The following is a 16890-nucleotide window of genomic DNA, read 5'->3' as shown; positions in this document are numbered from 1 at the left end:
AGAAGATGTATAGTTCCAAAGAGTAACATTTTTATGCTCTGTTTCAAGATAAATATCTAACATTACATATTTCTTGATGCTATAATCCTCATATCAACATTTCAGAACAAGTACCTTCAAAGAGATAGATTATTAAATATATCCCATATTAGTGTGACAGGAATATAAAAAAGGAAAGGAGGTACTAAGAATGTCAAAACCTGTCAAATTAAGGACCACCCATGTACCTACTACTGACCAGGGAAAACACCCTATGAAATTGCAAACAGTTCATTCAAGTTAGTCATAACTGGTTAAGTCTTAAGCTTTAAAGCATTACAGAAAATGTACGATACTTCACTGAGACATATTAAATTTTTTTCTTAGTCTTTAAATTATACATTTCCTTCTATCTGCACAACTTTTACGAAAATTGCTACATAACTTAATGCTAAAGCAAAATCTGTCACACTTAAAAACCAAAGTGAAGTTTAGTTTGGATGAGAGGTAAACTTCATCCATCTGTCATATCTATGAATGATAACACTGCCTTGAATTACCAAAAGAACAACAAATCCTGCAATTTTGCAGTAAACACCAGTTATTTTTACTGCTTTACACGTCTTTCCTAGCTTTGGATCTTCTTTAAAATTCAAGGATCTTTGCAGAACTCTGGATGATGAGTGACGATTTCTTACCATCTTGGAGCAAGTGAAGTGGTTACCACTTACTGCCCTGCCATTACTGCACAACCAGCTACTCATTGACAAATTGCTCGTTATTAGCCACTAAGATGTCACACATCACAGAGGAGCATTTTAAGCAAAATGAAACTGGTATCTTAAAACACCATGCTGCAAACTGCAGTGGTTCGGGATTGACAAATAACCATGACACAGTACGAACAGGGCAGAACTTCAGTTTCTCATCAGACATCCTAAGACACTACTAAAAAATTGTCTTAGGTCTGCTAGTTCATAATGCTGAAAAAAAGTATCTTTAAAACACCTTTAAAAAAGGATGGGTTTTTATTGATTGCACTTCAGAAACACACTGAATTAAGTTTCCTAAAAGCAAAGACTAATTTTGCTTTCACAGCCAAGCCAGTCAACATTTTCCTAACCTTTTGAGCCCATGAATGACTAGCAACCTTCAAAGCTTCTCAGAAACTACCCTGAAGCTTTATGAAACCAGTAACTGAAGAACAGTATGAAGACAGCATGGATAGTATGCTAAATAAAACAGTATCAATATTGCTCTGATGGACTGTAAAAGCAAGCAACAATAAGAATTACAACTTCAAATGCTTTACTTCTAGAAAGATCAGAAATGTCTTCTGCATACTTGAAAACACAAAATAAACATTTATATTAGGTCCCCGTAAAATAACAAGAAAGCAAAAGTGAAGGGTTATTTCCTTCAAATAGAGCGCTGCTGGCACTAATGTGTTCATTATCGATAGCTGTTTGCCACAGAAACACAGAATTGACCATGCCATATCATATCAGAGCCTTGCCTTACTCAGTACTGAAAAAGGGTGAATCTCTTAGAGGGAGGTTTAGCTTCCAGGAATCAATAGGAAACCAACATACACCACAGAATACCTTTATAAATAAATAAATAAGTAAATAAATAAATAAATGAATGAATCCTTTACTAACTATAACTATAAACATAAATATTATCCTATTAAAATGGAATTTTTATATATTGATAATTTTATATTATAATATATAAAATATAATAATTAAAAATACTAATTGTCTGGTATCATGTGCCTGCTAAGTGTATATGCCAATTTTTTCCTTTATCAATTTTAAATTATTTTGTTTTTTATCTAACAGGATGTCCCCATTGTCCCCCCATAAAACACCCAAGACTCCAGTTATTCATGCCCTGAATATGCCATGCTCTGTTATTCAGCTTTTAAAAACCTCAAACGTTTATTCTCTCTCCAAATGTTCTCTTCTGTCTCTTATAGCAAGCTTCATATTGATCTTAATTTTATTCATTTTCACCTTCAGGATATTTCAAAATAAGATTCCTCTGACTGAAATTCTCAATTTTAATCCTGTCACAAAATGCTAACAATGGTTACACAGGACCCGGGAGGATGACATTACATAGGTGGCAGAGAATCAAGGTGAAAAACAAAAGAAATCTAAAACAAAGAGACAGCACTGCCTTTCCTACTTTAACAGTATTGTGAAAAAAAGAAGGGGAATGACAGGTTTTGAAATAACAAATCACCTAATGAATATTCTAGACAAGAAGCTGGAAAAGAGAAAAAGAAGTATAACTAAAGTTATCAACAAATGCAATATGTATCATTTAAAAGTATTGATTCAAAATTCCTGAAACTAGTATTATTGGAAATGTCGCTATCTACATGGGTATTTTTGTTATGAACAACATTCACAGATCGATTAAAAAGGATACTGTGACCATTATAGAGTTTACAATTCCCTTTCCTCCTCCATTTGCATAGCCAAGATAATTCTTTTTTTGTGCCCTCAATATATAATTATATTAAATAGGCATTGCAAAAAAAGCAACATTATTTCTCCCTGTGTAAGACATTAGAAATTTTTCCTTCACATAAAATAAACTTTTTATAATTGTCCACATTCAGTACACATGGCCCTTTCTCCTCCCTAGGACAAACAAAGCTTAGCACTAGAAAAACATTTAGAAAGGTGTCCCTAATTTTCCAATTCTCTATCACATCACAGCCCAGAAGTTTATTATGAAGGAATGTTTACAGTTGTCTGTTCTAGTGCTGGAAATGGGAATATGTTTAAGCAGTAACATCCAAAACGAAAAATACTCATCCTCTATTTTCACAGCATCACTACCAAAAGACTAAAACAGCATGTGGAGCCAGCAAGACAAAAACACATACCATTTCTGCTGGTGTTCATTTTTGCTCTAGAACTATTTATATTCGTCAGATCCTTGATTTATCAGGAACGTCCCCTATTCATACCTTGAGAATTAAAACCGTCTGCTGTAGGGATTACAGGATTATTGTTCTAAGGATTATTGTATTGTGCTTTTTATTTACTTATCTTGAAGAAAATTACACATTTCTAACTACCATCCAGTTAGAATGAGTGAACAATGGGCATGGTGCAGTGATACCTCACGAAGAATTTTTGATACCACAAGCTGTAAAGCTGATCCTTTCTGCTGTCTTAGCCTTCCAGATGTAGGCTTCAGTAGACAACTGTAAGGACAACTACATACCACAAATGAGTGAATGCAACAGTTACGCAGCACTTCAGCCAGTCTTGGGGTTTCTGCCCTCTGTTCAGGGATGTGGTCTCTCTACTATTTAAAATTCATGTACTGCTTTGAGAAACAGCCAGATAGGTTATACTGATTATCATCCCGAAGGACAAGCACTATGTGCTCAATAAACATCAGAAGGAAAGTTCAGAGAAAGCAGAGCTAAGAACAAAATAGAATAGGTAAGAAAAGCTTTCCAGAACACACACACAAAAAGCTGAATGTGAATGGCACAGAGTTCAACGCTAGCATATGGAATTTCTGTGAGCAATCCTGTCCTATCTTACCCCCACTCCCAAGACCCCCACCCAAACAATCTAAGATTAGTTTTGAACTCTGCTGGAAATAAAGCAGACTCTTCTAAAAAAGACTGCAGAGTAAGTATCCTGGTCTGCTACTTCAGTAAAAATCAGTAAGGAAAACTTCTTTACTGTCCCTGTGGCCTGAGAAGCCTTCAGCCTACAACAGAAGCTAGTAACAACCTGGCTAGTAGGACCTGTCAACCCAGAAACATTTAAGAATGACAGTTGTATAGATAACACAACCTACAGAGATTATAAACGCACGGTCCTTTCAGCTATAGCAGCCAATCCCTGTATTTACTGCATTTTTCACGAAAGTGTGGGAGGTGAAGCACAACTCCCAGCAGGAGGTCTGCTTCCCTGAGGTCATACCACTTTGTTCCATCTGAGAAGCACTATGCTTTCTCCATACTGATTTGTATATTAAAAGAAAAAAAGATTTCTAGACACTGATTCCTGAACTCACTCTAGTGCCAGAGAAACAAGACTGTGTGTATGTACACATATGCTTAAAGGAATCAACATGTCTGCAGCTTAAAATATTTTGGATCTATTCATCTTGCTACATCCTGATGGCATGCAAGAGAACTTATAAAAATTACAATGCTAGCAGAAAATCTGACAGAATTAATATGTTGATTTTTTAATATATATATATATATATATATACTGTCTTTTAAGAAGCTGCTGCTATAAATCTGCTCCAAGGCTTGAGCAAAACTGGACCTGAACGTTGGTTGAAAGTGTTTTGAAGACCTCTCGATTTAATCAATGTATTTCTCAGAAAAGGTATGTCTCCATATCTAACACAGCTCTTCAAAGAAGGATTTACATTCCAGAAACCCCTATTATTGCTGCAGAAGACCAAGAGTTCACTCATCGCTGGAGATCTGCAACAAGGATGCAGACAGGACAACTTTGAGACAAACCTATTCAGGAAGAAGCAGAGAAAAAGCTGCTTATTACATCCCATGATGAAACGCTTGGACCACAGACAGTTTCATCACCAACTGAAACAGAAATAAAAGCAGAGAAGACAGAGATACAATGGTAATATTTTTAAAACAAACAAAAATATAGGTTCCAACTAGTACAGGTCTATTCTTTTTCAGCATCATTTGTGCCAGCATGACAGTTCAGAACTGATTTAGGGTGCAGTGGCAAGGTTTAATATTAGATACCAGAGTTCAGCTCACCGTACAACTCCGTGATCAAAGCCAGAAGACTGAGGGGAAATAAGCCAGCAGAAATTTGAAGCACACAACAGAAGTACTGACAAGTTTTGGAACATAAAATAATTTCCCAAAGTAAGAGGTCGTGCTCTAAAATTTCCTCTAAATCATCTCCCCATCCCTCAGTAAAACATGACAATAGGAACTGCTTACTCTATATAACAGAAAGAATAAACGAAAAACCCTTGGCATGAACTTCTTTTTTGAGTTTCTCATTCATAGTTTGGAAATCTTGGTGGGCGGAGAAAATTCTAGAAGGGCAGCTCCAAAGCAGCTGGCAATTCCCCCCTGAGGAAACCGGGGAGATGTAACCAACCTCAAAAGCTACTCTGAATAAACACACAGAATAAAACAGTATAGAACTCTTCATTTTATTTTCAGTTTGTGACTGCTCATCTAATGCTTTTTGGTTACAAAATGTGCTAGAACAGTATCCTCGATACCCCTCTTTCTGGCTGTTTTCATCAGAAGTAAAGGTTACATTAGCAGTTTTCTCCCGATCAGCAGTTAGCTCTCAACAATAGTCTTCAGTAACACTCCCCCTAAAGTAAGATACTTTGAAGTTAACAGGATTTATAAATATGAAGTCCCTGTTTCTTTAGCTTGAGAGTCACTGTTCATTTTTTTGCCATTTCCCACCCTGCTGCCAGCATACGTGGTAATATTTTTAGAGATCGTGGCCATCTAATGCTAAAAGGCATGTGCACCCAATGTTACCAAGATGCAATCACACAACCGTTCAAAAGAAGCCTTTCAGACAGAGACATTTAAACGGCACTTCAGAAATAAGAGTTCACAGGAGATTCTTAGTTCCTAGCACTTACTCACTCTTCTTCCCTTTAGAAGAGCATTTATTCCATTTCACTGTGATAGGCAGTATGATCTGCGGCTTCACTAGAGCTCCACTGTGAAGGCAGATGAGCTGCTGTGAAACGGACAAGGAGAAGCAGACAGGACGCACACACAGGCGCAGGGAGAACAGAACAAAGAATCACAGGGAGTGGGGAAAAATAAACTATATAATAGCTGCTGCTTGGGAACACTAGCTGGAACAAACAGGGAGGCCACCAACTATCATTACAAGCACATGTTTCTTTTGCAGTTGCAAGGAGAATTGCACACAAGAGGGGGCAGGGGATCTGCTATTAATCATATTATATTCATTGTTCCCTTGATGCTGCTGGCATTGCTTCAGGAGACTCCCTCAATTCCCAGATAAAACTGCAGCGAGAACAGCAGCGCTCTGAGAACAGCCCACACTGAACCTTCCCAATCTTGTCCTACTATGCTAGCACTGCCGTAAACCAAACACTTCTTAACCACCGAACTGCGTATTAAACTGAGGTTTTTTTAAAAAAAACAAATGACAGCAGTTGAGGGTTCCTCCCCACCCGAATCTCTCATTAGGAAAACGAACAAGCTGTATAAATCTGATGAAAGAACAAGCCACTAGAGAGGTGAAAACATCAGCCTGAAGTAGTCGGGAATCAAGTTTCTTTGTTGAGGAAGAGTTCTGAATGTTAACTCTAAGTAAGGTGCTGAGTGACTCCTTGATTAAGTGGCACTTAACATTCAGTAAGTTTAATGTTCCAGCAAGAACAGCAGGCCGATACCTGTGCTTGGGAGCGGGGGAGGGAGAAAATGGCAGCTCATGCAGTAAAGTAACCAAGTCAGCTATTCTTTTGTCAGTGAAAAGCCAGACATGTTTAAGGGGAAAGAAACGTGGATTAACTAAATCGTGTATTCATACTTCATTGAAAACGTAATGCTGCTTTAATTTGCCTGGTTTGGCAAACCTAGAGGGAAGGTGAATTTTCTTGGCCACAGATATTTCTGATATTTTTTTCTGTGACCAACACTGCACTGTATGAAAGACATACACTCTAATTAGGTCCACAATTTGTTAGAGTCTCCCTATGTAAATAAAAATTCCTCACACTGGCTACCATGGGCCTCTGACACTTTGCAAGCTGGCAACGAAGTTCAGCTGGCACTACAAGTCTCCTGAACTGAACAAATATATTCTTTTGTCTAAGGAAGACACAAACAGAAAAATAGTTAAGTAAATACCTATTTAGGACACCAACTTACAAGTTAAGTAGTAATAATGAGACGTTTCTACCTTGGATTTCAGTAAGGAGAAACCACTTCAATCTTTTTTAAAACAGCATGTTTATTAAGCGACCAAGCTCACTGCAGCCAGCATGCCCATGACTCATCCTCCCTTCCCCACTTTCTAATTAGCCGTGATAGTCAGCATCAATTTGGTGGTTGGTTTTTGTGGGCTGGTGGTTTTCTGGGGGCGGGGTTTAACCACAGAAAAACCATGTTGGAAGCTGAAAAATGGACTCCTGCTTGTTTACTGATCAGAGTTTTAGGAGGAAGCTGGTACTAGCAGCTAAGACGTACTCCAGCTTTCCCGTTAGCTGGACACGCAAACTACTTGCTTGTGCGTGTCCTCCCCCTCCCTTGGAGAGGCTGCATGCGGCACGGCACGATCACAGAGAATAAATACAGGAAAAAGGGGGGAAAGAAAGCCCTCCGCTCTTGGCAAGGGGCAGGCGTTCCACAAGAACTGCTACAGGGTCAAAAGTTTACCGTGGTTTCAATTTCACCTTTTCGCAACCAATGAGCGCGCGGCGGCTGCAGCCAGGACCGCGGGCGGCAGCGCGGCCCTTAACTCCTTACGGCCCGGCCGGGGCGGCCCGGGATGGGGGGGGGGGGGGGCGGCGCGCGGAGCCGGGGCGGCCAGGGAAGGGGGGGGGAGGCGCGCGGGGCCGGGGCGGCCCGGGATGGGAGGTGGGGGGCGCGCGGAGCCGGGGCGGCCCCGCGCCTCCCCGCCGCCTCCTGCGCGCCGAGCGCTCCCACCAGCGTGGAAACGAAAGGGATCAGCAGCTGCAGTCCACGCCTGGGAGTCAGAATTAAGGAGCTGCAGAAGCGGGTCCCCTTACCCCTATTTCGGTTGAAATTCCAATAATGAATTCATAAAACAAATTTTCAGTTGGAAACCAGGTCGGTAATCTAAGGGGTAGGGTTGATCCCAAGCAGTGTCAAAGCAGCACTGAACTACAGAGCTCTAGGTGACAGCAGCGAGCGCAGAGTAGCAAACAGGAAAGCCTGACCTTGCGAAAGGGGAGGGAGGGAGAACACCAGCACAGAATTGTCGGAAAGGATTCTGAATGCACCGTCCACAGCTGCAGTGATTTACTTTGCTTCTTGCCAAGCCAGCAGTCGGCACTGGCATAAGGCTGGGCAGCCCAAGGAGTACTGCTGGCCACTGTCCAGTCCCCACAGTACCATCAATAATACTCCATTTCAAGATACAGACTTCAAAACAAGTCATCCTTAATCTATTCCAAGGGTGGACACTGAATTTGTGGCTCTTCGGTACAGAAATCATCACGTCTTAACAGTCTTAGGAAAACAGGTAATACCTAGCCACAGAAGTAGAAAATGGTCTGAACTGTCTTGCTGTGGTGGCAGAGGAAAAGACAAGATGCATTTATCTTAGTCTGTTTATATTAAGATTACAGAACTAGAGGAAGAACACAGAACAGGCTTCTTGTTCCACTATATGCCTATGTGCTGGATCAATGGTCCCAGGTTCTGTCATCTCCTAACCAGTTCTGGTTTAAATTTTAATGGAGATAATTCCAGAGTCAAAATACCATCACCAGCAATGTAGTTGCATCTCAGGGACTACTGACTCACTGAATCAGTCCACGGTGGAGTATGCCAAAATCTGTGCTGGGACCAGTTTTCTTCTCTGGGAGATTGATGAAAATGCTGACAAAAGCAAATACTGAACAACACAATCTATGATTGTGGTTTTGCACCCACTTGATCTTGGAAAGTCAGTGTCAACTACAGCTTAAGCACGGAGAGCAACAGATTTATCACCCCTTCACTGGCCTTGCAGACTATAAGGAAAGGACTAAAGCACTCTACAGTGAACATGTGGATGGAGAGTTCTCAGTTTGGTGCAACAACAGACAATGTAATATGAGGCAGCATGAAGAGAAGTGTATAAAGTGTGTAGTTAAGGCAAATTCTGTAGCAAAGTAATCTAAGAGTATGTTCAGCACAGCAGAAAGGTGTAGGTTACATAGAGATCTTGAAGTGAATAATTAGCAACTTTGACTTGATACCAAATAGAATGGCAAGTCACTGCATATATTTGCAGGGTAAACAATATGGAATTAACTATTCCAAAACAGGCAGCAGTCAAGTCAGGAAACACTTGAGACCATGTATGTTAACATACTCAGACCTCCAACACACTGCAGAAAGAATGACGAGAACCTGAATATAATTGTGAAGAGGTAAAACGAGTAAATATGCCATCAACATGCAGAAGAGATGCCAGTTACAAGTAGAGAACTCAGTTTTCCAAACCCCAAAAGCAACCAGATGGTAGATTGTTCAAGATAATGCACATAACAACCTAAAGGAAAAAACATTAGTCAGGTGGCAGCTATTACTAATCCTCCAGAAAGATGCAGTTTGAAAACTGGTAAATTATCTTACCCCAGAACCTTAAAGGCTTTCATAGCACTCTGTAATGATGAAAGAGATTCCTGTCCTAGCCCCCTGTATAGGTCCCCAGAAAGGATAAAGACAGATACTCTTAGAAACAGCTATGCCAGCTGAAAATACTACCAACAATCTTCTTTTTGTAACTCAATTCACAAAATAGTTTTAGGCAAGAAGATTATCATGCAAAATTCTTAAAACCTGCTTCAGGAAGAGTCAACCACTTTTAAGGGCAGCCAATGAAAAACGATTTCCAGCTGGTGGGCAAGGTCATTTCTTGACCAGACACAGGTAGATTCCTTTCTCAATCTATGCAATTAAGCATAGCAGCTCAATACAGCTACTATGAGGTTAAGTTAATGCCCTGAGAGCTGCTAACAAAAGATGCAGTAACTGATTAAAATACATCGTCAGAAAGTTAAAGGCATCATGAGAGTCTTAGATGACTGAGATCATGCCCTACTCCAAGCTCTTCTCTTGTTCAAAAATGGTAAGACACCAGTGAAAATGTTATCAAGTAACATTGTATTTTCATAGTTTAGCTAGGCTAAAATACAGTTTTGCCAATAGTAATTTCAGGCTTAATTACACATATAAAAAGCTGTTTTCCTCTCAGTAAAGACAGCAGTTTGGTTTTGTTGCTTTACCTTCTCTAAATACCATGTCACTTTAGAGAAATTCTTTTAAATTGAGATATCAAACAAATTCCCTTTTTATAAGATGGCCTCATTTTAAAAGAAAATGGATGCTATAAAATTTTACATCAAGTCAGCATGTTACCAAGAAGCTTTTCTGTGTGTTCTGAATTTGATTAATACAAGCCAAGGTCACTTCCTGAAAGATGCCTACCACTGCAGCTGCAAGCAAACTACACTCCTCTGAGCTCAAAAGCTGGGGGATGGGAAGATGACACTAGCAATATTAACACTGTCTCCATAAACACTGTGATTACAAAATTTAAGTAATATTTAGAAGTGTTTAGTTAATAGGTTACTTATGTGGTGATCTAGTAAAGTCTGAGACTGTATAATCATTTTTTCAAGCAGAAAAGATTCAAAATAATGCACCAGAATGCAAAAAATTAATAATTCTGAGGACTCTTTACTAAACTTTATGCCACTCGCTTGAAAATGTACTTTTTTTTTCCTGTGTATGTTTTATTATGCAGCTCATGAACCTAATAAGAGACTGCCCTTGAATTAACAGCATGTCTCAGTGCAACTGAGACTGTGAGGCTCCACCCGATCTACACTGTGTCCTATGCTGAAGCCATTTAGGAAAAACATATTTCAAGAAAGCAGGCAAGCTCTTTCCAGAAGTCTACAGCAGGCATTTTTCCAGTTTCTGAAGACTATACCTATTGTTTACAAAACCAATTAGAAATTAGCTGTGTTCACCTGTAACTTTAAAGATATTTTAAAAGTTAGTTTAAAAACATGCCACATTTGCATTATGCATGAGGCCAAACAGATGCAGTTTCTTCCATTCCCAGACACTGTTAAAGCTTACAGGTCATGGAAATAATATCTATACCAAATAAAAGAGAATATTATTTTTCGCTTTTTGTTTGTAAAGATAAAGATTCTACAATTTGCAGTAGCAAATGGGGGGTGGGGGGAGAACAGGTTTCTGAAAAACATTAAAAATCACACACCAACAGACATTTCCACAAGGACATCTGTTAAGTCTAGGAAAGGGGCCCCAGTGACTTTATTTTGAACACATACACACACATTCAATTTAATATACTTCATCTTTAAAACAGCCTTGAGACACCCAACACTGCAACTGAAGTTTCATGCCAGGCTAAACTTCAGAAGACCTACTGAATGAAAGATAAGTTTAACAAACTGGTGCACTAAAAAGAAAAGAACATTGCTGGTTTCGGGTGGGCATCTTTGCTTAAAATAGAAAAATACACTAAAGCATATCATTACCTATGCAGGCAGAGCTACATCTGTGGTTAAGGATGCCTAACATTTTCCATCACAGAAGCCTGCTGTAATACGTTAATGACTGTCTCTCACACACCCCTCAGAATAACTTTTTGTGGAAGACTTGCATAAAATTGGTTCAGATGTTTAAAAACAGAGTGGAGAATTCAGGTGAACAAAATGCAACCTTTTATTCAGTCTGCAAAGTTAAAGCTTTAGAAGAGCATCTGATCAAACATCTGACCAAGCTAAGCTTCATCTTGCTGCTCCAGTGAAGATACCTGTATAGATGGCAAGTGCCTTTAAAGTCTTTGAACACACCCAGTTTAGTTTTAAACCACTTGCCAAGACACTCAAGTGTTTTATCTAACCAAGTTAGCTTTGTTGCTGCACCGCTTCTCCGTGCTGCAGGAGTTAGAACATGCTGTATCAACTTACTATAAAGACCAAGAGCAGCTTCTCTATAAACCTGCCAGCTACGAAGCAGTTAAAATGCCCAGAACAGTAGCTAGTGAACAGGGACATTTTTACGTTTTACATGTTACAGGTTACACTGCCCCACCCATACACAGCATCCACAACACACCAGGCAGCAACAGAATCAAGGGCTTAGTAAAGACCACCCTTCCCTCTCCCCCAGGTTAAGATCCCAGTTGCAACGGCAGATGGAGGTCTCGGCCAGTAGCACAAAAAGACCACGCTCCTGCCCAGTGGCTAGCCCATGTAGAAAGCAAGCTCGGACCACTGACCACAGTGGTGTCAGTCTGCTCTGTGGGATTCCAGGTGACAACCTTGCTGGCAAACAGAGCAGAAATTTCCTTGTGGCACATCATAGTATGTTTTCCACATGCTTTTTAAAGGCATACAAAAAAGTTACACTGAAAATACCAAGGTTGTGAGGTCATTCAAAAAACTTAAAATAGTATTGTCAACTCCAGCTCTCAACACTTCTTCCTTTAACCCTTGGTACACATACTTAGTTAAGCACATTGCTGTGTAACTGCTTATTAGACTTCATGTGGAAGCAGCACCCATCAGGTCACAGAAAAGACTACTATAGACTTATTTGTCTGTTGTATCATCTCCAAAGTACATTACTGTTTCAGCAGTGATGTTCACTTTCCTATACAGTGATAGATAATGGTCTCGTAAATGGAGAGCTGAAGTCTGGAAGGCTCTTATCCTTACTTAGTCTTTGCCAACACAGGTACATGGGGAGTTCCAGCAACATTCAAATTAAAACATACGGGTTTTTTTTCCCTATAAAGAGTAAAAAACACTCTCTTGATTATGACAGATAGCAACTTCTGATTAAGAATATTCATTTACAGCAGATTTTAAACTGACATTTAAAACAGTGATTTAATTGTTGGAAATATTTACACCCATCAGTAAGGAGGGGCACATAAGCAGGAAAGAAATACAGTCCATAAATCACACTGACTTGCCTTGGGCACATTTTGCCAGTCAGCAGATGTAGTACTTACAGACATTCATTCAGGTATTTGCACAAGAAGCTATAGAATTTAAGTCAGTACATACACTATTTTGCACCATAAAACAACTAATGTTAATCAAAGCTCTGGATACATTACCATTTTAAAAACATAGATTCATATTCTGAAAAGGTGTTTGAGTGATACAGGGAGAGGGCAAGAGGGAAGGTACATACGCACAGACTTCAATGGGAATTAAATGCCTGGTGTGTTAAGAGTTTTTCAGAAGTCTAATTGGTATCTCTTTTCATCAGACTACTAAAATAGCTATTTAAAAAAAAATTATTAAAAACACACATACCCTTTGCTTTTAGAATTAGATCTGTTATCCTCTGATCTAATAATAATCAAAGGCCTGTTAATTAAGTTTCCTGAGTTTTGGCATAACTAGCCTCTCAAATTTGAGAGTACAAGATCAGAGACCAAAACCAAAAGGAAGTTACTGAAGAAAGGAAATCAAAATAGTTTAAGTCTTCCATGCATAGTATCAGTGCTTATATGTAATTTACTTCTTTGTAAGGAGTAAGTACAGCTACTTAATACAAAGGTGACATTTCTAAAACACAATTCGACCTTGAAATATGGAAATGTTCCTAGCTCAATGCTGTAATTAACTGATTGAGCGTACACATGTACACTTAGTATGGCTGCAAGAGGTGTTCATTTAGTTCAAGACAAATGCTTGCCATTCAAAGCTGGATGTGACAGTTGGCTGTCTGTAATATAACAATAATTCCAAGCAATTCATTAGTTAAAAATCCCCCTTCCCCCGTTTTTTTCATATATCTTACTATATTTCACATTCATAGTGACTAGAGCTTAGCAGAGTACCTTCAGCTAAACTGCAAAATAAAGGCAGAATAAAATCACTCCCCGATTAGGTTAATTCGTCTCTCCACAGTACTGTCAGGTTATCTTATTATATTTTAAATGTTGCCCATGTGCTGTATACCAATTGTTGTAACACACAGCATCGGCTAAAACTTCCTGCACAAAACTGAAAGCTGTAACACTATTTTGCACATCACTGGTAGACTCAAGTCTTCAATTTCAGGAGTCAATTATTTAAAAATTAAGCTGAATTGGAGAAGGAAAAGAAGAACCCAAAGGTTTGTATAGCATTGAACAAAGACACCAAACAGAAACATAGCACCCAGAGAGATACTATAGACTGGAGAGTCACAGTCTCCTCTAAGGCCTACAACAGAAGGGCAAGAGGCAAGCTTTACTACCTGCAACAAGTTAAAATTTCAGTTTTCAAATAATGGTTGAACACCACTATTCCAGACGACCTATGGAATCTCTCTCTTGAGAGACCTTCAAAAGGACTGAACAAAACCCTGACCAACTGGGTCTGACTTTCTTTGCAGTGTTTGTATTGATGCTAGATTAATTCTGCTATGGTATTTGTAAAACTGTCATTGGATAATTAGGTACTGCAGCCCAATGACAAACTGGTACCATTATAACAATGGGCTACTAAGACAAGATAGTACTTCACAATTGGTCCTATTTTGTCTTGATTTTAGGATGTATTACCACATTCTTTTTTGTACTGATTTAAGCAGGTATGTGTTATTAATGTCATGTACTTTTTACATCTTGCATACACCCATTAACACTCCCATCTTTACTGGACACAAAGTATGTATTCCAATATTAATTCCTACCATCAAAGATTACTCCCCCCTCAACCCCCATTTATGAGAAAAAGCATTCTTTTGAATAAGGTTCTCAATGCCCTCTATTTATTTTTTTTGTCCAAACTTTTCTTTCCAAATAATTTCCCCTGCATAAAAACCTTACGCTTCTAGTTTGTCTAATGTTCTATTAAAGCAGCAACATCTTAACTTGCATTAAAAAGACATTTTTCAGCAAATCTTGCACTAGGCTCCCCAAGACTCCTGCAGCAGGCAGAAAAATCAGGTTTGCTCATGAGAGTTCTTATACAAATGGCACTTCTCAAACACTGATGTTTATCTGCAGAACTCTCCAAAATGACACTATCATCATTAGCACAGAAATTCCAAGTAATTTTAGGAAGATTTGCAGCCATTCTGGAAGTTAGTACAAGAGGTCAGTGACTGCCAAAAACAGAAGAGGGGATCACATCCTTCCCTCTTCAAGTGCCAAAAACATTTGTAATGTTTTGTTTTAAAGCCAGTCACTTCCTTGTTTGTAGATAAATGGCTAAGTAGTTGTGTAGTTTCACAACATTAGGAAGCAATTTTATGTATTTTTATATAATGCACTGGAGGAAATACCAGGATAGAGCTGTTGAATTTTATTACTACTATTTCTTAAGTGCACTGCATCTTTAGTTTCCATACAAGTAGACCAACAGAACTGTATCTTCCATTCAGTAAAACCCTGAGCTGGAGGCAAACCATTCTTTGAGTATGTCTGCCAATGAGACGTCCAAGATGCATCCGCCATGACTTAAACAACTCGTGTTCTCTTTTACCAGACTTTCAGGTCATTCTGTGTTTAATTCAAAGTTTAACTTGATGCTAAGCTTTAAATTTAATATTCAGCCACACCTCCACACTTGGAAGATTTTTATATTAGTATCTAGTATGCGTATCAAGCATGGTAACCAAGTGATTTGCCCCACTTATGCCTTTACGTCATACAACTAGAGTATATCAGCTATACAGCAGTTGATTCAATGCATTTTCTTGTCAGTAAACACATTTTCTTGTCAGTAAACACTGCCATTGTCCAGTTAAGTGACTTTCTACTACAGTACATCACACTTAACACAAAACTCTTAAAAGAAAGGGAAGTAATGTGTAGGTACATTGCAGTCAGAATCTTACGTTCTTGGGCCCCGTCAAAATTATTAGAAGAAAAGCTTCTAATATTGGATCTAGGCATTGCATCGCTTTCACGTTTTCTTTTCTAAGTCTGCTAAGCATTTTCAGTGTACCTGACAGTCCATTAAAATCTCAGAAAGCTACAAAACCTTACCTACACTTGAGCTTTCACCAGGAGGAAGCTAACTTTGTTAGATTCTCATATAGATGAAGCCTATAAACAAATAGTGGACATACAGTAATACGATAAACATAGCAGACCATAGAGGGAACACAAGAAAAGAGCATACAAAAGTTAAGTCTGACGTCATTAATTCTGTCTTACAGAATAGAAATGCTGTGATTTAGGTTTTTTCTTCACTGTAAGTAGATTTATGACAGACAATATGCTTAGACAAGTGTCTCCATCCAGTCGAAGAACAAGAATTAGTTATCCCTTCTCTCCACCATGTATTATTAACCTGTGTCATCTGTCTGCAAATCACTGCTTAGGAACTGTAACATTTTAATGAGCACAGCTACCTGAATCAAAACACAATCTTTTCTGTGCTTTGAAGAGATCATTCTCCAAATGTTTTTCTTCCACTGCCTCCTTTAATTTTCTTCATTTTGCTTTAACCTTACTTTATTCTAACCAAGCCAGCTCACTTGAATTTTATTTCAGGGTACCTACTAAACTGCAGAGCCAAGAGGTTGATCTTATCACAAGAGATTGTTCTGAAGGAGGTGCTTCCTTTCTCCAAACCAAAATCCCACTGAACAGAATGTCCAGACAAGTTACCAGTTTCACTACTCTCCAGCAACAGGTATGGAGCTTGGCACATTATTCTATTCAAGTACTGAAAGTTAGATTGGCTACCTCAGAAGTTATGACCAAAAAACCCCAAACAAAACCAAAACCCACCAGTGATTAGCATCATACCTACTCTAGACCCAAAACAGCTTTAGCTAAGAAATCCCATTTCATCACCATTGTTTCAAAAGAACTGGTTTGAAGAAAGTATTCACACCATTGGTTACTTCAGAAAGAAGAAAACTCTAGTATCAGTGATAAGAGAATTAAAAACTAAAGGCAGATATACACACAGAAGGATGCTACCACGCCACCCCACAACTTTTAAAAGCAACGCCCCTTAAGGGCCCATGTTTCCCCCAAAAGCCTATAGCATTAGGTACCATCATACATGCTGAGCCCAGGTCATACCATGCATTTCCCCGAGTTTGAGGGAGGTGGAGGAGAGCAAACTACATACAATATTAATACAGAACATAAGAAAATACCTTCATTTTTTTTAAGGGAGTTGAAATGA

The 16890-nt window shown here is 38.9% G+C and overlaps 1 protein-coding gene across 4 annotated transcripts in view; it reads right to left on the bottom strand.

The window, feature by feature from the left end:
* The window catches only part of NCOA3 (nuclear receptor coactivator 3), an 83515-nt gene that overhangs the window by 47349 nt on the left and 19276 nt on the right, over positions 1-16890 (bottom strand). The gene's annotated exons all lie outside the window — the stretch shown is intronic.

This window comes from Falco biarmicus, chromosome 10, assembly GCF_023638135.1.
Source record: "Falco biarmicus isolate bFalBia1 chromosome 10, bFalBia1.pri, whole genome shotgun sequence".
Classification (NCBI taxonomy): domain Eukaryota; kingdom Metazoa; phylum Chordata; class Aves; order Falconiformes; family Falconidae; genus Falco; species Falco biarmicus.
Note: the sequence above shows the minus strand (reverse complement) of the source record. Positions and strands in the feature narration are given on the sequence as shown.